The sequence below is a fragment of the Pan troglodytes genome, chromosome 1, assembly GCF_028858775.2.
Source record: "Pan troglodytes isolate AG18354 chromosome 1, NHGRI_mPanTro3-v2.0_pri, whole genome shotgun sequence".
NCBI lineage: Eukaryota > Metazoa > Chordata > Mammalia > Primates > Hominidae > Pan > Pan troglodytes.
The window spans coordinates 175,026,456-175,050,911 of record NC_072398.2 but is presented as its reverse complement, the minus strand read 5'-3'; the positions used below and the strand labels follow the sequence as shown (position 1 = coordinate 175,050,911).

The following is a 24,456-nucleotide window of genomic DNA, read 5'->3' as shown; positions in this document are numbered from 1 at the left end:
GCCTGTGACCTTGAAGCCCCAGAGGGGGTGTTACAGTGCTTCTTTAGTTCCACCAGCCATTGACAGTGGCCTGTTAGCAGCTCAGTTGGCTCCTTTCCTCATTGCATGGGGTGGCTGCCCTCTGCCACTGAAGGCAAAGGGCCGGTGTGACAACATTTCTAGGTACCCACAGTCAGTGGGTCCCAAGCTCTTGTCCAGCATCCAAGAAGAATGAAGTCACATGGATGGTTGAAGTGTGGTGAAGGCAGATAATTTTATTGAGCAATGAAAATGGCTGTCAGCAGAAAGGAGAGCTGGAGATGGGATGGGAAGGTCAGGACCTCTTCCCCAAAGTCAGGTTGTCTCTTCCCTAAGGTCAGGCCATCTCACTTTCTACCTACCGAGTCTGGGATCTTTATAGGCACCGGACACGGAGGGCATGCTGATTTGTTTGTGAGTATGCAAAAATGGTTAAAGCAAAAGACACTACTCAAAGTTGGGCATGACAGTGTAGAAAACCAATTAGGAAAGGATAGGTATACGTAAAATTGGTGAAGGGTGGAGATCAATCAGAGGAGAGCATGCCAAACAGGAAGACAAGTTGACAGGGAGACATCACTCCTGGTTCATGGCCTCTTCTGTGATGGTGGTGCCATTCCCTAAGATGGAGAAGGGTGGGGACTAACTGGGGTTTGAGAGGCAGAAATCAAAAGTACCACTGGGGTCATAGAATTAGCTAGTGTCAAGTTAAAAGGAAAAGAATACAGAAACTACTAGATATTTTTCTGCAAAGAAGCATCTGTTGCAGGAAAATGGCCACAAAGGTCAGGGGTGCATTATAACTTTCATAGCTCTTTGCACTTTTAATTTCTTGGGCCCTTTCCTCCATTAATCTTTTTTAAATGTTTTATGACTATATTGGTGTAATGACAAATATAATCTAAGCTAGCAACATTGTCATACATTTATTTTTTTCTTCTGATGAAAAAATAAAAATGAAAACATTTCTTTGGCCTCTAAATTGTGGGCCCAAGGTACTGTGCCTGATGGATATGTTGGCTCTCATAACAGTGTTGAAATGAGGGGAGAGTGAAAGGGGAATGGGGTATTCCAGCAACACTAAGGTCCTGCCATCAATGGGCTAGAGTTCGTGAGCTGCACTTATCCGCTGATGGCACTGGAACCACCAAATGCTGCAATCTCATTGTTCCCTCAATTGCTGCAGCTGCTCTAAGTGCCATCACAGAAATTTCTGGAATGGTCACAACTGCTACTGAGCAGAAAATTTCAGGGTTGCCATTGCCAGAGGTACTGCCAACTGCTGAACTGTTCTTAATTTCTTGTCCTTTCTCATCTCCCTGTAGTATATTTTATTGGCAGAACCTGATGGGAAGTCAGCAGGCCTGGGAGTCTGGGGCCTGTCATTTGCAGGCTTCCAGTCCTCCATCCAGGAGACCACAAGAGAGCAAATTCTGGATTGATAATCAACCGATAAGTATCTGGCATATGCATGTTAAGTTTGAGATGTCTGTGAAAGATAACAATGGAAATGTCAAGTGAGAGCACTTTGAGGGGGGTATGGAGAAATGAGTTAGACAACTAAGCCTGCAACTAAGATCACCAACATTTCCACGAGATAAAAGAAGAAAAACTGGCAGAAGAGCCTGAGAAGAAATCCAAGTGGAAAAGCAGCCAAATGTAGAAGCTAAGAGGGGAGAATGTTTTTAGAAAGGGTGGATGATCAGCTGCGTTAAACACTGCTGAAAGGCTTAAGAAGACAAAAACATGAAAATGTCATTGAATTTCACATCATGGCCATTGTTGGTAACCTTGACGAGGGTAATTTCAATCAAGAGCTATGCACAGGGGCCAAAATGGCTTCGTGCTTTCTGATTTACTTTATGAAATCCCCTATGGTATGTGGATTATTACCTCACACATCTACTGAGTTCCAAACTCAGCTTTCTGACAAGTCCAGTCTTGTTTCTACTATCTCAAAAAGTTATAAAATAATCACTGTCCTTCCTTTATGAGCAATAACACTGAGAAATAGAAGCTTCCAATCCTTTCTTGCAAAAATTCTGGCCATGTGCAACTTGGACCACATGGAATCTCAAATTAAAAAATATTCTTAGATGAAAAATTCCAAGGCCTCTAGCATTTCTCATCGGTAAGTGCTTTGAGTGTGCACAGATGGAAACCAGGAGTAGGTATGGTCTTCCCATTACCACCACCCCAACACTTATTTTATCATCCTTTCTTTAAAGAGCAGAGAAGTTTTGGTGTTCTGATCCCTTTATTTCAAGGCAATGGCAGATAACTTTAGATCACATCTGTCAGCTAAAAAAATCCAAGGAAGCTGTTGCATGCTAGTCAGCCTTCAGAAGATGAAAGGTCAAATAATAACTGGTGAGGTGAGAGGAGCTGTGAAAGGGGAAAATGAAAATCTATTGAAAAATGAGGAGTTACCAGGTAAGGCTAAGTAGCTGAGAAGGGCCCCAGGAGAATATTCTTGCTGATTCAAAAAAGTCCATGGAATTACTAGTGGCACCAACAGGAATATTAAGATAGAGAAAGAATCCAAAGAAGAATGATATTTTGTCATCTCTGGGGCATTCAATTATCTGGGAAAATCAGGTACATTTCTTTTTCCAATTCATAAGTTTGTCTTTTGCCTACATTGCTGTAATGATTTCCTTATTTGTCTCTGGCAATTGTCATAAGCCCTGATTATGACTCTCTACACTATAGAAAAGATGATATTCCAAACACACAAGTTTAACCACATAGTTTAAACTCTCCATTGCTTCCCATTACTTTCAGGATAGAGTGCAAATTCCTTAAGATAGCTTATCTTTCTTACCTTCTCCACCCATCTCCCACCAGATACACATACACCCCTGCCCCAAACTCCAACTATAATAACTACTCCCATTTATCCTGGATAATTCCTGTTTTTCATTCCAGCTTAGATATCACCTCGTGTGGAAAAAAAAAAAATCCTTCTCTAATCTCTAAGACTGGGCTAAGTTCCTTCACTAGGTACCTCTAGCCCTGCCTTAACATATTTCTCTATATAGATTATTTGACTGACTTCTCCACTAGACTGTAAACTCTTGAGGGTTGGGACTATGTCTTCTTCTCTATTATAAGTTGTATTAGTCTGTTTTCATGCTGCTGGAAAAGACATACCCAAGACTGGGAAGAAAAAGAGGTTTAATTGGACTTACAGTCCCACATGACTGGAGAGGCCTTAGAATCATAGTGGGAGGCAAAAGAAACACTTCTTACATGGCGGCGGCAAGAGAAAATGAAAAAGATGCAAAACCAGGAAGGCCTGATAAAACCATCAGACCTTGTGAGACTTATTCACTCTCATGAGAACAGTATGGGGGAAACTGCTCCTGTGATTCAAATTATCTCCCACTGGGTCCCTCCCACAACACATGGGAATTATGGGAGTACAATTCAAGAGGAGATTTGGGTAGGGACACAGAGCCAAACCATATCATTCCACTCCTGGCCCCTCCAAATTTCATGTCCTCACATTTCAAAACCAATCATTCCTTCCTAACAGTTCCCCAAAGTCTTAAATCATTTCAGCATTAACCCAAAAGTCTATAGTCCAAAGTCTCATCTGAGACAAGGCAAGTTCCTTCTGCCTATAAGCCTGTAAAATCAAAAGCAAGCTAGTTACTTTCTAGATACGATGCGGGTATAGGTATTGGGTAAATACAGCCATTCCAAACAGGAGAAATTGTCCAAAACAAAGGGGTTACAGGGCCCATGCAAGTCTGAAATCCAGTGGGGCAGTCAAATTTTAAAGCTCCAGAATGATCTCCTTTGACTCCATGTCTCACATCCAGGTCATGCTGATGCAAGAGGTAGGCTCCCATAGTCTTGGGCAGCTCTGCCCCTGTAGCTTTGCAGGGTATAACCCCCCTCCTGGCTTCTGCCACAGGCTGGTGTTGAGTGTCTGCAGCTGTTCCAGGTGCATGGTACAAGCTATCACTGGATCTACCATTCTGGGGTCTGGAGGACGGAGGCCCTCTTCTCACAGCTCCACCAGGCAGTGACCCACTATGGACTCTGTGTGGGGCTTCAACCCCACATTTCCCTTCCAAACTGCCCTAGCAGAGGTAAGGGGCCCACCCCTGCAGAAAACTTTTGCCTGGGCATCCAGGCATTTCCATACATCTTCTGAAATCTAGGTGGAGGTTCCCAAACATCAATTCTTGATTTCTGTGCACCCAGAGGCTCAACATCACATGGAAGCTGCCTAAGTTTGGGGTTTGCACCCTTTGAAACTATGGGCTGAGCTGTACATTGGCCCCTTTTAGCAATGGCTGGAGCAGCTGGGATGCAGGGCACCAAGTCCCTAGGCTGCACAGAGCATGGGGACCCTGGGTCAGGCCCACAAAACCATTTTTTCCTCCTAAGCTTCTGGGTCTGTGATGGGAGGGGCTGCCATGAAGACCTATGACATGCTCCGGAGACATTTTCCCCATTGTCTGGAGGATTAACATTTGGCTGCTTGTTACATATGCAAATTTCCACAGCCAGCTTGAATTTCTCTTCAAAAAATGGGTTTTCCTTTTCTACTGCATCGTCAGGCTGCAAATTTTCTGAACTTTTATGATCTGTTTCCCTTTTAAAATGGAATGCTTTTAACAGCACCCAGGTCATGTTTTGAATGCTTTGCTGCTTAGAAATTTCTTCTGCCAGATACCCTAAATCAGCTCTCTCGAATTCAAAGTTCCACAAATCTCTAGGGCAGGGGCAAAAATGCCACCAATCTCTTTGCTAAAGCATAATAAGAGTCACATTTGCTCCAATTCCCAACAAGTTCTTCATCTCCATCTAAGACCATGTCAGCTTGGACCTTATTGTTCATATCATTATCAGCATTTTTGTCAAAGCCATTCAACAAGTCTCTAGGAGGTTCCAAACTTTCCCACATTTTCCTGTCTTCTTCTGAGCCCTCCAAACTCTTCCAACCTCTCTGTGTTACCAAGTTTCAAAGGTGCTTTCACATTTTCAAACATCTTTTCAGCAACACCCTAATCCTGGTACCAATTTACTGTATTAGTCCATTTTCATGCTGCTGATAAAGACAAAGCTGAGACTGGGAAGAAAAAGAGGTTTAACTGGACTTATTTTACCATCCCATAGGGCTGGGGAGGCCTCAGAATCATGGCGAGAGGTGAAAGGCACTTCTTACATGGTTGTGGCAAGAGAAAAATGAGGAAGATGCAAAAGCATCTTCTGATAAAACCATCAGATCTCGTGAGACTTATTCACTACCATGAGAACATTATGGGGGAAACCACCCCCATGATTCAAATTATCTCCCACCCGGTCCCTCCTACAACACATGGGAATTATGGGAGTACAATTCAAGATGAGATGTGGGTGGGGACACAGAGCCAAACCGTATCATAACACTAATGCCTAGCACAACATATGGCTCATTTTATCAATAAAGACTCATTGAATAAATAAATTCATGAGAGAGAAAAAAACAGCTAGGACAATTCCAGGGGCTGAATTGAGCCTGGACATTCATCACTCAAGATGTCTCAAGGGAGTGCAGCCAGGAAGGAATCATTGTTGAAAAACTGAAGGTCAAAGTCAATAAATCCAGACCACATGTCTGGTCCAAAGACAGAATATCAACCTAAGAATGAGTTGGCAAATAAAAGGTTTGGTGAGTTTATAGAAATATAGGACAAGGTACAAGGAATGGCTGAAGGAGAGAGGTTGTCCTGTTCATTTGGGCTGCTGTAACAAAATACCTTAGATTTTGTGGCTTATAAACATCAGAAATGTATTGCTCCCAGTTCTGAACACTGGGAACTCCAAGATGAAGGTACTGGCAGAGTCAGTGTCTGTGGAGGGCTCACGCTCTGGTTCATCATTAGCACTTTCACTGTGTCCTTACAGTGGAAGGGGCAGGGCAACTGTCTGGGGACTATTTTATAAGGGCACTAATCCCATTCATGAGGGTGTTACCCTCATGACCTAATCACCTCCCAAAGTCCTGACTTGATACCATCATCTTGGGGATTAGGTTTCAACATATGAATTTTGAGGTAACACAAACATTCAGACCATAGCAGTGGAGAATCATCAGTTTGGAGCCCTTTTGTGTGTACTCATCAGGTCTAGTGGAAGTGGGGAGAAGAGTTTCAAGGGGCTCATCTAAGCTGACTTGCATGTATACAGTAAAGTGTAATAGACACATCACAGGGTACTGGAATCAGATCGCTTGCATTTGTATCCTGGCTCCTCCATCTCTTACTAGCTCTGTAACTTTGAAGAAGTTACTAGCCCTTCTACACATCAGCTTTTCTCATCTGAAAACAATCATACTAATAATGCCAAACTCTTAAATTCATTGTGATTTGTTGGTTGGTTTGTTTGGAGACAGGATCTTGCTCTTGCACCCAGGCTAGCCGGCTAGACTGCAGTGGTGCTATCACAGCTCACTGCAGCCTTGAACTCCTGTGCTCAAGCAATCTTCTCACCTCAGCCTCCCAAGTAGCTGGGACTACAGGCATGCACCACCATATCCTGCTTATTTTCAATTTTTTTGTAGAGATGGGGTCTCACTATGTTGCCCAGGCTGGTCTCAAACTCCAGCCTCAAGTGATCCTCCCACCTTGGCCTCCCCAAATACGGGGATTACAAACTTCAGCCACTGCATCTGGCCTAAATTCACTGTGATTTTTAAATGAGCTGATTTGTGCAAATTCTCTAAATTAGTACCTGGTACATAAAAAGCTCTCAATAAGTGTGAGAAATTAGTAAATATTAATGATGCCTTCAAGATTAACACATGCCACATGTGTCCAGCCTCTCTGTGTTGGTCCACATTAAGGACTTTCCTAAAGGCAAGTCCCCCTTTGTTTGGTATATGGTATCCTGTGTCTCAGACTTTTTTCACTATGCATAATAGAGTTCTTTCTACCTGCAACATACACTTGGACAGAATATATTTAGAAGTTTAAGATATGAGGTTACTTAACAGCATTTTCTAACAGTGACATGAAACTGCCAAGGCCCTGTCCCATCTCCTTTCACCCTGCTTACTATGGCTGGGGTCAAGCAGCATCATTTCCTCTTTGAAGGCACTGAGACATCCCCAACAGGATTTCTGACTCAGTGGCAAAGGCCCCATTTGGATATTGGACCCCAATCTGAATTGTGCAGCTTCATTTCCTAGAGAAGCCAAATTATTAATTTCATGATGTAGGTAGTGATATAGAGGCTTTGTTTTCTTAAAAATTCTTATTCTTTAACATCTGGGAGGCTTTACATTCACAGCAAAAATAAAAAGGTGGATTCATGATCCATCCCTTCAGGATGTTGGGCTAGTGGGGACTCTCCTAGGCCCCATCAGTGTCTGCTCTCCCAACTGGGTGCAAAGGGTCCTTGTGGCCTGCAGCAAAGGAGCTGGTGGGCAGGAGTAGACAGTGCAAGTGCCCCTGAGAGATGGACAGGGAGCACAACCTCCTTCTGTCTCCAGCACATCTCAAAGATGTCCAATTCAAAAATGACAAACTGCATGGGACACCATTGGGCATCTTCAGGCTTCCCTGCTCCTGGGGATCATGGTGTTCACACAGGCACATACCACACTCACTTCCGCTCACACCCACACCCAGATTCTACTGACTCTGGCAAACAGATGCAGGCTAAATGCTAGGACCACCTCCCCACAGCTGCTCACACCTTCCCAGGAGGGCTTGTCTCTTGCACCTGGGAAGTGGCCTATTTCCTCTAGAGCTAACCAGGGCAGATGGACGACTTGGCCAAGGGCCCTGTTCCCACAAGGACAGAGGGTGGGCAGGCACTTGGCTGCTAACAGAGCAGCCCTGGTCGCCCCATATGGGCTGACTTCAAGCAAAGGGACACCCCATGACCTGTCAGCAGCTTCTTCTGCAATCATCTCTCCAGGGTCCATCAAGGAGTAAACTCAGTGCAATGCAGGGCATGAGGGTCACTAGTGCTGGCCTCCTGGAGGGCTCTGGCTCGCTGGGCCAGATGGTTTGGTCTTGGCTTGGGGTCAGTGGCTGCTTCTTTCCCCAAGATCCACTGGCAATTGCTCTGTTGAGACAGCTGGAAGGCATCGGGGACCCAGGAGTGTATCCTGCAGAAAAACTCCCAAAGAAGAGGATACTTGGGGTCAGAGTCTCAAGGAATGCAGAGTGCATCCTGGGTAGAACCTCCACTGAAGCCTGACAGGGTCAGGTGCTGGGAAGCAGCCAAGGAGGCCTGGAAGCACGCCCCACTGGAAATGGGTATTGTGGGCAGAGGCCAAGGCTCTGCAAACATCTCTCTCCCAGAATCTGGAAGAGATGATCCCAGCTCTGCTGGGAGGGAGGATGGATGAGGCTCTTGGGCAGGCCTAGTGGTTTAGGGATAGCAGCTTAACAGTGTGGTGATCACAACTTCAGGAGGCAGGTCCCAAGGCAACCAGTGCTAGTGACAGAGAGCAGGCCTGCTGACCTGGCTAGAAGCTCGTGCCTCCTACTCACTCTCCCCGCAACCTGGGAACCAGAAGGAAGAGTGTGACAGGCAGGGCTCAGGCAGCACCTGCGAAATCCCTGGAGAACTGGGGACAGAGAAGACAAAGAGCAGGGCCTGCTCACACACATAAAGGAGCACACACTGCAGTGCCCAGCCTGCCACTGTGGCAGCCGTGTGCTGCCCCAGCAGTTAATGCCACCCTGGAAGAGTGGAGAGCTGACCAGGACCTTGGCCTTCTTTGACTCCAGGGGTATATCAGCTCCAAGTAGAGGAGCTGGCCACACAGGGAGCCCCGGGAGTGCTTGGGGTGGCAGCACAGCTGGGGGTGGTAGGTGTGCACCATTGGCTATAGGCCCTAGGGCTGTCAGGCCACAGGATGCTCTGGATAAAGGAGGGTGTGGGGCGGATGTAGCTGATCCACAGGTGGATGTGGTGAAGGAAGATGGCTCGCAGCACCTGTTTCAGTGCTGCATTCCACCTGAGCCCGGCAGGGGTGCCCGTCATCCACTGCAGCAGATTTGGAAGTTACCCCGCCACAAGGTAATAAGCTTGTCTCTTATATTCCTTCTTATAACTATTATTTTTTTCTCTTTTGTAATTGCCTCGGCTTGAGTAATAAATATGGGCTCTAAAAGTGTAAACATACAAACAACAGGTGGAGGATCTGAGAAATCCAGTTAATTCTTTCCTGAGGATTGGGACAGAGTTTTAGTGTAGGCAGCTCCTGCTTTTATCCCTTCTTGGTGCCTTGGCCTCAGTCACGTTGCCTTCCTCCACAGGCTTCTGCTAATTGACACTACTCTCTATAATTCTGCCGTGGGTACCCTAACTGAGAGTGCCTTTTGATTCTTCTGGGGAAATTCATCTACACCATTTCCTTAGACTTCTCAATCATTTCCTCATACTATAAGTAACACCATTTTAGAATAGGAAAACAGTTTTCCCATTCTTCATCATGACAGCCATTATTGGCACCTGTTATGTTTTATCATAGCTCTGAAATTCCTAAACTTCCTCAAGTTCATGGTACTTAATGTCTCAGTAATTCCTTCATGGCATGCCTAGGCTTAAAGAAATACCTAATAATTCTGTTTATTACGTAGTTAGTACAAAACAACTTGTTATAATAAGCATTATATTATATTATATATATATATTATATATGAAAAAATATATTCTGAAATAACCACACTAACTGTATTTGTTTGCTATGGCTTTGTATTAGTCAGGGTTCTCCAAGGAGACAATGTATATAAAATAAGAATTGGCTTGCACATTTTGGAGGCTGACAAGCCTTAAGATCTGCAATCAGCAAGCTGCAGACCCGGGAGAGAGGATAGTATCATTCCTGTCCAAGTCCATGAACTAGGAGAGCCAGTGATGTAAGTTCTAATCCAAGTCTTGAGTCCAAAGGCAGAAGATCAAGGTGCCAGCTCAAACAGTTAGGGAACAGTTAGGGAGAGAGAATAAATTCTTTTTACCCATCATTTTATTCTCTTCAGGCTTTCAACAGATTGGACAAGGCCCACCCACATTAAGGAGGGCAATCTGCTTTCCTCAGTCCGCCAATTCAAATGTCAATCTCACTCAGAAACACCCTCACAGGCAAACTCAGACAATATTTAGTCAAATATCTGTGCACTCGATGGCCCAGTCAAGTTGACTCATAAAATTAGCCATCACTCGTTTTGATGTTAATAAAATATCCCAGACTGGGTGGCTTAAACAGCAAAAAAATTGTTTTCTCACCATTATGGTGGCTAGAAGTACAAGATGAAGGTGTTGACAGCTTTGATTTCTTCTGAGGCCTCTTTCCTTGGCTTGCAGATGGCCGCCTTCTCACTGTGTTTCCACATGGTCTTTCCTCTGTGCGTGAGCATCCCTGGGGTCTCTCTGTGTGTTCAAATTTTCTCTTCTTATAAGGACACCAGTCAGATTAGATTAGGGCCCACCTAATGGCCTCATTTTAATTTAACCACCTCCTTAATGGCCTTATCTTCAAATATAGTCACACTTTGAGGTACTAGGGTTACGATTTCAACATATGACTTTGAAGGTGGGGAGACCCAAGTCAACCAATAACACTTACTAACGGGGTTTGTGGGCCCATTTGCCGTTGTACATTTTCTCATACCTTGGAATCACATTCATCACTGCCACCCTCACATTGAATTTTATACAATACAAGCTTGGCATCACAGTAGCTGCCAAAAACCCATTTTCACAAAGATGTAACATCATCAAATGGAGTGAAGCATTATCTAATATTGAGACTCACCTAATGGAAACGATCACAAGCTAATACTTTGCAAATGTCAATCATCACTGTGTTTTCCTGTAAAATGTGGGATATCTTGAGGTGTCCCTATCACTTGTGGTGCCCAGAACACCTTACCACACAGTTTGAGAACCATAACGATAGGTGACTTACATATTTATCACGTTGGTCTTCCCACTAACTTCCAGTTTAGTATTGTCCATTTAACTATTTATAAGAGGAGAAAACTGAGGCTAAGGCTGGCTATGTAATTTTACCAAGGTAACACAGTTAATAAATACTAGAATCAGGTCTACTACTCAGTTTTCCAGCACTGCTACTGGGGTAGAGATAAATACTTATATTTACATTGAAAAAATGTATACTTAAATAATCACACTTACTGTATTTGTTTGCTTCGGTTATGTATTAGTCCAGGTTCTTCAAATAGGCCATACAAAACCGGGAGTTATTGGGAAGAACAAACATGATAAATGTGAAAAACTGGGTTGCTCCTAACAACATAGATGTTTGTTAATATAATGCACATACATTGAAAAAATATATACTTAAATAATCACACTTACTGTATTTGCTTGCTTTGGTTATGTATTATTCAGGTTCTTCAAACAGACCACACAAAACTGGGAGTTATTGGGAAGAACAAACGTGATAAATATGAAAAACTGGGGTGCATAGTGTTGCTTAGTATTCTACATTCAGTCCCACCTCCTTTTCGTGTATCAGTCCTTCCTGCACGTCAAAAAGCTATAAAGTTAAAAGATATTTTTTTCCAGGCTTTTTTGCAGCTGGGGCTCCGGAGGCCAATTAGTATTTTTCTTTTTTTTTTTAAATTTTATTATTATTATACTTTAAGTTTTAGGGTACATGTGCACAATGTGCAGGTTAGTTACATATGTATACATGTGCCATGCTGGTGTGCTGCACCCATTAACTTGTCATTTAGCATTAGGTATATCATCTAAAGCTATCCCTCCCCCCTCCCCCCACCCCACAACAGTCCCCAGAGTGTGATGTTCCCCTTCCTGTGTCAATGTGTTCTCATTGTTCAATTCCCACCTATGAGTGAGAATATGCGGTGTTTGTTTTTTTGTTCTTGTGATAGTTTACTGAGAATGATGATTTCCAATTTCATCCATGTCCCTACAAAGGACATGAACTCATCATTTTTATGGCTGCATAGTATTCCATGGTATATATGTGCCACATTTTCTTAATCCAGTCTATCATTGTTGGACATTTAGGTTGGTTCCAAGTCTTTGCTATTGTGAATAGTGCCGCAATAAACATACGTGTGCATGTGTCTTTATAGCAGCATGATTTATAGCCCTTTGGGTATATACCCAGTAATGGGATGGCTGGGTCAAACGGTATTTCTAGTTCTAGATCCCTGAGGAATCGCCACACTGACTTCCACAATGGTTGAACTAGTTTACAGTCCCACCAACAGTGTAAAAGTGTTCCTATTTCTCCACATCCTCTCCAGCACTTGTCGTTTCCTGACTTTTTAATGATTGCCATTCTAACTGGTGTGAGATGGTATCTCATTGTGGTTTTGATTTGCATTTCTCTGATGGCCAGTGATGGTGAGCATTTTTTCTTGTGTTTTTTGGCTGCATGAATGTCTTCTTTTGAGAAGTGTCTGTTCATGTCCTTTGCCCACTTTTTAATGGGGTTGTTTGTTTTCTTCTTGTAAATTTGTTTGAGTTCATTGTAGATTCTGGATATTAGCCCTTTGTCAGATGAGTAGGTTGCACTCACACTGAGATTTTTAAGATGGGAATAAGGTGGAGGTTATTGTCCTGTTTGAGACTTGGACAATTTTTCTGCAGTGGCATCCCAGCAACTGGACTGCAGGCTTACATGTCAAAAGTCACAGCACTGAGTAGATTCAGTGTTCACTGCCCAGTTACCAAATCTGTGAAGGTTGAGAGCATTTGTGACGACAGCAGCAGATGCCTCCTAATCTGACTTATTGATCCTTGGCTGTAGCCACTGAGGGATGTTCTTAAACTCAAGAGTTCCAGTGGCTGTCTCCTAATTTCCCACCTTTTGGACTGCGGCAGAAACAGAAGCTGTCCAGTGTGTGCGTGTGTGTGTGTGTGTGTGTGTGTGTGTGTGTGTGTGTGTGTGTGGAGGGGGGTGGTGGCTGGAATCATTCTTGTGATATTCTGGGACATTTTTTGAAGACTCAGCTATTTTCCACATTTTAAGCCCTTAGAACACTTTAGAAAGCCCGAATTCCCTGTTAAAAGATCCTTAAGATACCTTGAGTGATACATGTTTTCTATACGTAAGTTTGGATGATACATTGTAATATGTTAATAACTTAAGAGAGAAAAGCCACTACTTTTGTATTAGAGAAATAGGAAATATAATAGTACATTTCAGCCATCATGACCTATATGTTTAGAAGGCTCAGGAATTAATGGGCTACTTTCCATTTCTGCTATTAGGATTCATTAAACAGTTAAATGGTTTAGGTGGATCATTTCAAAAATAGACTTTTCTGTATTCTCCCATTAGCTTTATTTTTGAAGATATAGTCCCACATATATTTCTTGGGAAACACACACACACACACACACACACACACACACAACCCTTTAGATGACAGACAATATAACTGAAACTTTTATTTTACCAAGAACATGAGGAAAGAAAGACATGCTATTTTAACACAAATATAAATAGATTCAATAAATCAAACTTGGCAGAGTATCAAAAGAGAAAATCAATTCTGATAATCCTAACTGTAGAGAATTCCCTAGAACTTCAATATGGTCCTGAATTTGGGAAAGTATTTCTCCTAAAGGACTAGTCCCAGCTAAAAGAATTGAGTTGTGCCTTGGTAACTGTTCCCATCAAAGCATGAGGCAGTCTCTGTTTAATATCCAGTCTGAATGTCACTGAGGCCCAAGCTTGCCTTGTAAACCAGAGAAAGGAAGCAGAGATGTTGTCTGCTCTGAGGTCAGTGGTATCAGTAAGCACCCTGGCAGGCACACGCAAAGGGATAATTGAAAAGGGTTTAATCAAAGGCCCATTTACAGTTAAGGTCAGGGATAGGGGAACCAACATGGGATGGAGAAAGACTAAGGGTCTAGCAATGGGGGAAGTCATTACTGCCTCTAGTACCGAATGGGCAATACCTGGAACAGCGTGAGCAGTGTAGCCATGGAAAAGGGTGCACCTGGCAGGAGCTGTAGCCATAGATGGAGAAAGGCAGCTACTGCTAAACCAGCAGGGCAGCCTAGCTGGCAAAGATAAGAACAAACGTTTCCAAAGCCCATCCTGCCTGGGAAATGTTTCTGATTTCGTAGTAAAACAAAAAACCCTGGATTCCGTGTGACATACTCATTAGGTGTTCTTGGAAATGTTATTTAAATGTTCTGAGATAGGCTTCTTAGCTTAAAATGGGAATAATAATGTCAAGGATGTCATCAGGGTCAAAGAAAACAGTATATCTGAGAGTTATTCAAAAACTACAAGACAGTGAAATTCCACTCATTTTATCATCATTATTATTATAATCATTGTTAATATTATAACCTTCAGAGACGCCCATTGATTTTAAAACACTATTTCAACAAGCCATCTTATGACGAATATGTGATTTTTCTATATGCCAGAATATTTCAAAGCTTCACCACTGCTGTCTACCAATATATAAATAGCAGGGCTACAGAGAACTATTAGTACAGTGAAGTTTTCAGAGAGTAAATAGGATACTGTAAGCTTAAAGGAAATGGAGAAAACACAAGTGGCAAGCCTTCTTAGATTTGGTATTCAGGAAAATCTGAAATTTGGAATGTGAGAGGTTGGAGACATGGTCATTCAGACAGTCATTAAACCTAAGGTATCAATATGGCAAACCTATTTCCACCTCGTGCACCTACCTCATGTGCCCATGGCACACTGCAGAGCGCAGAGATAATATCAGAACCCAGATCACATTGGAGCTGAGAGAAAACATTAGAATCTTCCTTAATATAGCATTCCAGGCAGATACTGGTAATTAACTGGAGGCAGGAGAGGCGGCACATGAGATGAATCATATTGATTATAACTGGACGCTCAACAGATAGGCAGTATATTGAAATTGACTGAACACTTGGATAGTTGTTTGAGCCTCACAGTTTTTAAAGGATTCTGATAAAACAGAAAGTCCAGAAAAGAGCAATCAGTATAGTTGAAAGACCTAGTTATGTTTTCCAGAAAAATGAGAAGACTTGGGTAAGGATAAGAGTAAACTCTTCCAAGTATCTGCAGGGCTATATGCTAAAGAGGGGGTAGATAAGTCCATTGTGATCTCAGGTGAAGTAACTAGAGTTTATGGGTAGAAGTGTCTGAGAGACCTTTATCAGATGTTTAGCATTTGGAGCTAACCAATAATAAAAATGTAGCCTTCCAACATACTAAGTTCAGTTGAATCTGGGTGAACCTCTATCAGGGGTGTTTTCAAATAAAATAATTCCTGATTTAGGAGAGTAGGCAAGCTAGATGACTATTAATATCCATTCCAGGTGTATATTTCCACAGCCCTAGGTCTTTTTGAGTGCTCAGAGGTGCTTACCAGTTCTCAGAGGGCAGCTGTAAAGGAAAGCTGTATTGGTTCACTTGGGAATCTTCAGATGGGTATAGAATTGGCAAAGTCCCACATAATCCATTTGCCAGCTTTATTTTACAATGTGTTAGCCAGACCTCCCCTAGCCAATATTTTTTGCCCCAGAAAGGAAAGCCCACAATACAGTAAATTACCAATGATGCTGCCAAAAAGGAATTTCACTCTCAGATCAAATTTGGATTAAATGTAGTAAATCCAGGGCATTAGTTTTTAATAATCAAAAAGTTCTGTCAATATGCTTTAAAAGAATAAAATTCCTTCTTTTAAAGGTCCGTTTGATGTAACACTTGAAAGCTGAGATGCAATCAATCATTAACAATGTTTAATATTCTCTACCTTCTAGAAATACAATACAGTCAAGGTGCTGAGGTGTAAAAACTGGCCAAAGCTCAATGCTCATATAAGATGAAACCACTTTTGAAGTATCATTTTCTTACCCACATTCAATTTAGTCATTTCTTCAGTACATCACCTTTATCCATCACTACTTATTTGAACTTAAAGACTTTACCTGATACTTGGGTCTCTAGGTACATGTAGGGGAAAGGAAACATGGTGTAATATCCACAAGAAAAGCAAAGATTAGATTTCTCAATTTAACCTGGCAGCAAAATAGGACTTAGATATCTCGGAATGGAATAGCTAGACATTTATTTAAATTCAAGCAAACAAATCTCAGCAATGCTGCCACTTTTGGGTGGCCAACCTGAAGACACGAATTCTGTCTTATTTTTCTCTATTTCCTTAACTCTCAGCCCAGTGCTCAAAACATAATGGCAGTCAATATGTATATAGTGAATTGAATAAAATGCAAACTACAAAGTCCTCCCTTCTCAGAGTATTCAATATATGGAATTATCCTTATTTTGTTGTGGTTGTTTTCTATTATGTCTGTCTCCCACACTAGCCTGTGAGCATTGATAGCCCCAAAGAATGATCACTTATGTCACTGTTCCCAGTGTCTAAGTCAGAGCCTGGTGGGCATTCATATGTTGGTTGAATAAATGCTTTCCTCAATGAGTTTATACTCACACACTCAAACAGGCTTTACAGATGAACAGCACTGGTTAGTAGGAAAAACAATGGCTTTCAGAGTGGCTGGAGCCAGCCTAAAGAGTCTTAAATCAACTATTTACTAACCATTTACCCTACAGAAAGATACTTATCCTTTCTGATCTTCAACATCCTTCTCTGTAAAATAGGGAGAATAGCGGTTTAAATATGTGATGTTTATTATTTATAAAACACTTTCATGCATATATTAATTATCATTAGTGTTCATTTTCCCAGTTATATACAGATGTACCATAGGGAAAACAATCATATGACAATTAAGATAAGAGGCTTTGGAGTCAGGTTTCCTGGTTTGAAACCCAGACTCAAATTTACTAGATATATCACTTTAGGAAACTTTATCATCACCTCTGTGCCTCAAGTTTCTCTTCTATAAAATAGAGATACCAATAATACCCACTTCATAGATTGTTTGGGAGTAAAATTTTGTTTTGCATGTGAAGTGCAAAGAACAATATCTGTGTACATAGTACACAGAAAATGCAGTGATTTTTTTTGCATCTCTCTCTTCCTTTATATTGCACATAGAAGTCCTTGAGTATTATCTAGCCCAACATGTAGCAGTTCAAAGCAGAAATCTCCTTCTTATTCTATTCTGACTACATTTTAAAATTATATGATATTGATTCATCTCATCTTCTTTATTAACTTGCTGAGGTCCACAAGTAAATTTCCAATTCCTCTTTTACTACAACACTTTTCAGAATCCCAATCCCTCAGTCTCAATGCTGGCCCTGAAACCTAACCCCACTATGGTGAGTTCTATCTCAGTTCATGTTTCCTCCACTTTTCCAGTCACTGATTAAATATTTCAAAATCATTTCCACCTCTTTTTTTTCCTCCCTAACCAATTTTTATCTCAGAATCTTAGTCTTTCTCCATTGTGTTTTCCAAATTCCTTCTTTCTGCTCTATTCTGCTAGTGGCACCCCAGCTCAGATTCATATCATAAACCTAGGCTATTGCATCAGCTTCCTAAATGATCTTTCAGCTTGTAATCCCTCCGTCTCATCTTTCACACCATGGCAAGGCCAATCTTTCCAAAGCACCACTCAGATGTTATGGCTCCCTCCTCAATACAGTAGTGCTCCAGGTTGTTGCCAATGTAAGGGTGAAACTCTTCCTGTTGACATCTATAGCTCCCTTCATCTGTACCCCTTTATCTCTCTAGGACTAAACTTCCAATAAAGGATGTGGGAGAAGTACTAATATTTATTTTATAGACTATTTAAGTGAGGAACTATGCTACACACTTTTGCAATTAAAATGTCATCTCATGCTTCCCACTCCATACTGATTCTCATATATTCATTTGCCCAGCACATGGCTTCCTATAAATGTGAGAACTGCTGCAAGCCACTTTACTTTCAGCAAACTCTACCAGACTTCACTCCTCATTACCCTTTGTGTATCTCCTCTCTACTGGCTGTCACTTTTATCTGTCATATCACCTTTGGATCCTGCCTCCATTTCCTTACTGTGACTCATTGGATCAGCAACAGAGTTTCACATTACTCAAAGGGGCTATGATCTGACATTCCCTTAAGGTAGTCCTTTCATGAACTGTTTCTGGACTCCAAACATAAAAATTACTGGCAACAGGTGCCTCTTTGAATCTTCTGGAACATTGCTAAAGCCAGATGCACATTCAGATTTCTACAAAAGCAATATGAAGTGGGCATTATTACCCCATTTCTCCCAATAAGAAAACCAAGCCTTAAGACAATTAAGTAGCTTGTTCAAGGACACACAGCTAGTGAGTGTCAGATCTAGAACTGGAACCCAGGTGCCTCGAGATAAAATCCTGTGTTATTTTCTAAGTACATGTTTCTTGCGCATATAATAAAATAGGTTACTTTCTTCTATGTACTTACATACTTCAGTACTAACAAACAAACAAAATATCTATTAGGTATGGTGGTAGAAATTATTTTCTGTACCACTCTCCATTCCTAAGTCTTTTGGAATGATACAAACTCTCTGACATCTCAGAATACAGCAGAAATTGCTTTCCTGCACTTTGAATGCAGCAGGACATAGAGAAAGTGAAAAGACTTATGAACCAGACTAGACAAATCACAATGGACTGACTTGATGGCCTTGAGCAAGTTATTAACTCCCTGGAGGCATTTTCTTATGTAGAAAATGAGAATAATATGTCTTATTTCACTGAGTGGTAAGGAATGAAAACCATATTTTAAACACCTGGGCAAATTGACAAATGTTAACTCACCATCTCTTCCATTCCATAAATGACTATCTCCTTTTGCTGCCAATAATGAATATATTTTTAAGAAGGAACTTACTCTACCGATATAATTCTAAATCTTCCAATTATAGTCTTCCAAAGAAGACTGAATTCTTCTTTGTTTGTGGGTTAATGTCTTTATATAAAATGACATCTATTGGGAAGAAATGTGATCAAATCAAAGACCAATCTAATTCCTTTTTGTAGATTCATTAAATTATTTAGAGAAGGGAAGAACCCACTAGCTGCCAAAACCTTGAGTGGAAGCATAATTTTAAACACTAAACTGTCTTACCACATAAAGAGCAATACAATTCTAACCTCAGAGTTATTCAATCTCAGATGGAGAGAAATTAAACAGAAATGAGTTATATAAGTGAGGAGCCCCATACCAGTTTACAATATTTTCCAGGAATTTATTTATAGCAGTCATGGAAAAAATATTGAGCTTCTATTTTGACCTTAATAGTGTATGTGGCAGAGCACCTTACAAAGTTTTCTGATTGGTTTTTACTGTTATTTTATTGTAAAATCTGTGTTTTACCAAATTTTCATGATCAACAAGATTCAGAAGGGCCCTTAGTCATAATCTCAGGCAATATCCCACTCATGTAGGCATCTCATCCTCAGAATCCAAGGGCTGAATAACTACCTCCTACTGGAGAGAAGAGAAAGAGAGGGAAGAGAGAATAAAAAATGACAATAAGTGCTTAGGAAACAGCCTACCACACAGGGTTATTAATAATAGTAAATGAGGTTACAGTACTCTTTATTCATCTAGATGTTAATTTCTTTGGGAAAGCCGACATTGAATTTAGTTCTAACAACACTTTTCTAGATTATACTCCTTTGTAAGTTCTTTCTTTCTCTGCCTTTCTGCTAGGAGTCCAGTTCTGCACCTGCTTCTCCTCTGATTCTTCTTTACCAGCTATCCATATTTACTCCATCCTGATGAGCTTCAGCTACCACTCCTGAAGTGTGATTCTTAAATCTCTATCTGCAGTTCAGAACTCTTCTGAATGCCAGAAACCATAGGTCCAACTGATTGTTGACCATTGCCATCTGGCATTAAACAGGACTTCAAGCATAAATCCAAAACTGAACTCATCAGATTTACCCCAAAGCTCTTTTTCCCCTTGACAATTAGTCAAATAAAAATATAAACCACAGGTGTCTACTTATAGTTTTTATTTTAACATACCCAAGTTCTGGAGTGAAACTGAAAAATTCAACGCATCATTAAAGGAAATAAGAATTCTCAAAAAGCATCTGTCACTACCAAACACCTAGAGTCTGATTAATTTACAACAATCATTTTCCTTTTTAAAAAAGAAAGTTTTCTGAAGTATAATTTATGTGTAAATGACTTTCTTTTCCAAGACATAAGGGAAGAACAGGGAACATATTTACTATCCTCTATTAAAAAATTTTAATTCCAGAAAAATATATTAAAAAGTGAGTTTTAGACATTGAACAACAAGCAGCAAAAGACTAAGAGAAGGAAATCAAACAACGTGAGTTCTATGATTGCCCAACTTACAGCCTAGAGTTGCAAAGCATGTAGGGAAAACTCAAGTAAATCATGTCTACTTGATCAAGTAGATCATATCTGGGGACGTAAAAGGTGACTAAATCTTCATAGATACAGTACCAGAGTGGAGGGAGGTACACACACACACACACACACACACACACACACACACACACACACAGGTAGAGAGAGTGACCATGAGCATGCTTCAGAGATCTCCAGAGAGGTCCTCCAGATGTTTGACTAAGTACTAATTTATGCATACATGAAAGGAAACAACCCAAATCCAGAAAGAACCATTGGAAATTAGTAAACCAAAAAATTTCCAGAGCTTTCAGAGGGCTGAAGTGGTTTGTGTGACAACCAACCCAAGTGGAAAGACATTGTAATAGAGCATCAGGTCAAATTACCAGAAGACAATCACCATGGTAGTGGGGTTAAACTAGTTCTAGACTTACAGCTACTCTTGACATGCCTTAACAAAGCTTAAAAGCAAACATCAAAATGATTCAATTGATTCCAAATTACTGCATTCCAGAACAACATCCAATACTATGTAAAGGAATACTACAAAACTCAGCACCCAACAATGTAAAATCACAATGTCTGGCTATGATGGTTAATACTGAGTGTCAATTTGATTGCATTGAAGGATGCAAATTATTGTCCTTGGTTGTGTCTGTGAGGGTGTTGCTACAGGAGCTTAACATTTGAGTCAGTGGACTAAGACAGACAGACCTACCCTTGTTTTTGGTGGGCAACATCTAATCAGCTGCCAGCACAGCTGGAATAAAATAGGCAGAAGAAAGTGGAATAAACAGACTTGCTAAGTCTTCCAGCCTTCATCTTTCTGCTGTGCTGCCCTTGAACGTCAGACTCCAAGTACTTCAGCTTTTGGACTCTTGGACTTACACCAGTGGTTTGCCAGGGCTCTTGGGCCTTTGGCCACAGAGTAAAGGCTGCACTGTCGGCTTCCCTAATTTTGAGGTTTTGGGACTTGGACTGGCTTCTCTGCTCCTCGGCTTGCAGATGGCCTATTGTGGGACTTCATCATGTGATTGTGTGAGTCAGTTCTCCACAATAAACTCCCCTTTATATATACCTCTATCCTATTAGTTCTGTCCCTCTAGAGAATGCTGACTAATACACTGACATTCAATACAAAATTAACAGGATATTATAGACCATAATCTGGAAAAAAATTGATAGAAACAGACCTTAAATGACAGAAATAATAAAACTATCAGACCAAAAATATGTTGAAATGTTTCATCTTTTCAAGAAGAAAGTGAAAACATAAACAGAATAAGAAGAAAAAATGCAAGATATAAAAATAAGACGCAAGTGGAATTTCTAGAAAAAAAAATACAATGAAACTAAAATAGAAAATAAACAGGTTGACTCCTGAAAAAGAAAAATTAACTTGAAGATATAATGGTAGAAACTGCCCAAAATGAAATACATAAAAGCAAAAGAAACATAAACAGAGCATTAGGACAGAACAAAGAAAATATTATTCAAAAAAAAGTTATTGCTTTAAAAATTTATACCAACAAAGCAGTGTAAAATTTATATGTAGAATATCTGCACTGTAAGTTAAAGAAAATTCTTTTGGAAAAAGAAAAATGTGGCCAGGTAGATATTCAGATCTACAAAAGGAATGACCCTTAGAAATCTTAAATGTAGACTTTTTCTCCTTAAATCAATTTGTAAAACAAAAATAATATTAAGTTGTAAAATTTAGAATATAGGTAGAAGTAAAATGCATGACAATACCAGAATGAAGTATAAGAAGGGGAAATTGAAGTACACTATTGTAAGATTCTTATACAGTACACAAAGTCACATAATATAATTTGAAGGCAGTTGTAGGTTAAAATAGAAAATCGTAAATCCTAAAGCAACCACTAAACAATGTACTGCAAAAAAAAAAAACAACTATTGAGCCAATAGTGGTGAATAGTAAAATACTAAAAAATAATCCAAGAGGAGGCAGCAAAGAAGATAAAAGGAAATAAGAAATAGAAACAAATAGAAAATAAATAGCAAAATGACCATTTATGCCCACTGTATCAATAAATACATTAAATTTAAATGGCCTAAATACTATAATTAAAAGGGGGATCATTTTCAAACTAGATTCAAAAAGCAAGACCTGACTCTACGCTTGCCTATAAGAAAGGCACTTTCAGTATAAATACATGCATGGTACACATGTAAAATAACATCAGAATGACTGAGAGTGTTTCTGCAGGCACCCCAAAAGGGAAGTCACAGACTCTACTGGGCAGAAAGTAAGAGATCATCAGCGTAGCTTTAACAACAGTGTGATGGTTAATACTGACTGTCAACTTGATTGGATTGAGGGATACAAAGTATTAATCCTGGGTTTGTCTGTGTGGGTGTTGCCAAAAGAGATTAACATTTGAATCAGTGGGCTGGGGAAGGTAGATCCACCCTTAATCTGGTGGGCACAATCTAATCAGCTTCCAGAGAATGTAAAGCAGGCAGAAAAAAGTGAAAAAGAGAGACAGGCCTAGCCCCCCAGCTTACATCTCTGTCCCGTGCTGGATGCTTCCTGCCCTCGAACATCAGACTCCAAGTTCTTCTGTTTTGGGACTCAGACCGGCTCTCCTTGCTCCTCAGCTTGCAGACAGACTATTGTGGAACCTTGTGATGGTGTAAGTTAATACTTAATATTAACTGCCCTTTACACACATATATAGCCTATTAGTTCTGTCCCTCTAACAGAATCCTGACTAATACAAACAGGGACTAGACCTTGTTTCATTACCCCTCTTATAAAACCTTGCATGGATTTTGGCTGGCTACCTTTTTGAATGTGACTCTATAAAAGATTGGATTTGTATCTCCCTTCTCTCAGAGATGAAGTAAGGGCATTATTTTTGCCTCCATATTGCACTATAGCAGCTGAATATCATGGAAGGCATTAGAGGATCTTGGGTACAAGGGGTGGTCTGTATCAGCCATTTCTTATATACCACTTCACATCCCCTGTGCTTCATCTGTCTCTTATTCCAGTAAGCACAGTTCTATGTACTCTCAGACTGACTTATTGCTGTTCCAATCCAACACAGCCTCACCTCAGACCTGCACCATGTGCCTCTCCTTACCTGGAGCCTCTCTCTTAATTCTGAGGCATGGAAAGTGCTGGGACTACACTCAGTGCCCACGCATGCAAACCCAGAAGTTAGGCAAAGTGAACACTTCATGGGATGAAACTTTGACAAATGGTAGATGCAAGAAAATGGAGAAATTCGTCTCCTTTGCTCTCCTAATCACAGGTAATCCAGGGATGTATTACATTTGCTTCTCAGTCAGTCCTGTGGGAATAAGACAAGTGGTCACCTCTAGCTGTGACCCCCTCAGCGACATGTCTTTTGATTGTCTTTCTCTGCGTTGCCCCCCAGTGTGCAAAAGCTATTAAATGGGATTGTAGTCCCTACTCAATTACTGGTATATAAACCACTACCTCAATTTCTGAATTCTGAGGAAACCAGGCTAATCAAAGGGGTGACAAAATTACTGTTATTTTGAGCTGATGAGTGTCTATCTGGAAAACCAAATAGTCACAACAGCAACAACAGGAACAACAACAATGATGAAGACAACAACAACAAAGATCTAATAATAAGACTCAGTACATTGGCTTATGATAAAAATTAATACATACAAATGAATAGCTGTTCTATATTCCAGTAATAATTTACTTTAAATATTAATAGGAAATGTACTAAACCTAAGGATGACAGAATGACTATACTCTGGGCCATAAAATAGATGAATTACTGGGAGGAAATACCATGTTCCAAGATGGAAAGACTTAGTATTGTAGGTATGTGAATTCTCCACAAATTAATCTGTAAATTTAATGAAATCTCAATTAAAATTCTAATTCTTTAACCCAACAACTTAATTCCAAAAGATATCTGAGAGAATAAACTCATGAAAATAGCCAGGGACATTTTGGAAAAGTGTAATAAGAGATGACTAACTCTAATAGATAGGCAACTTTGCTATACAGCTATAATTTTAAAATTGTGCTTTGCAGATATAGACAGTCAAGAAAACTGAGCTGAGTAGAGACAGATGTGATATATGCTAGAAGTGTCATAACAGATCAGTGGGGAATTGATGGAGAGTTTTTTATAATAATAGCACAACTGGCAA

At 40.5% G+C, this 24,456-nt stretch overlaps 2 long non-coding RNA genes across 2 annotated transcripts in view; both read right to left on the bottom strand.

Moving 5' to 3' along the window:
* LOC134807767 (uncharacterized) overlaps nucleotides 1–14,736 on the bottom strand; it is a 29,053-nt gene extending 14,317 nt beyond the window's left edge. Inside the window, exon 1 of the long non-coding RNA XR_010149027.1 lies at nucleotides 14,686–14,736. This is a non-coding gene — a long non-coding RNA (uncharacterized LOC134807767). The remainder of the gene's footprint in view (nucleotides 1–14,685) is intronic.
* LOC134807770 (uncharacterized) lies at nucleotides 9,848–11,414 on the bottom strand. Its single transcript, XR_010149028.1, has 3 exons — nucleotides 11,356–11,414; nucleotides 11,173–11,209; nucleotides 9,848–10,404 (listed from the first exon to the last, which is right to left on the bottom strand). It is a non-coding gene; the product is annotated as an uncharacterized LOC134807770 (long non-coding RNA).
* Nucleotides 14,737–24,456: the final 9,720 nt, after the last annotated feature.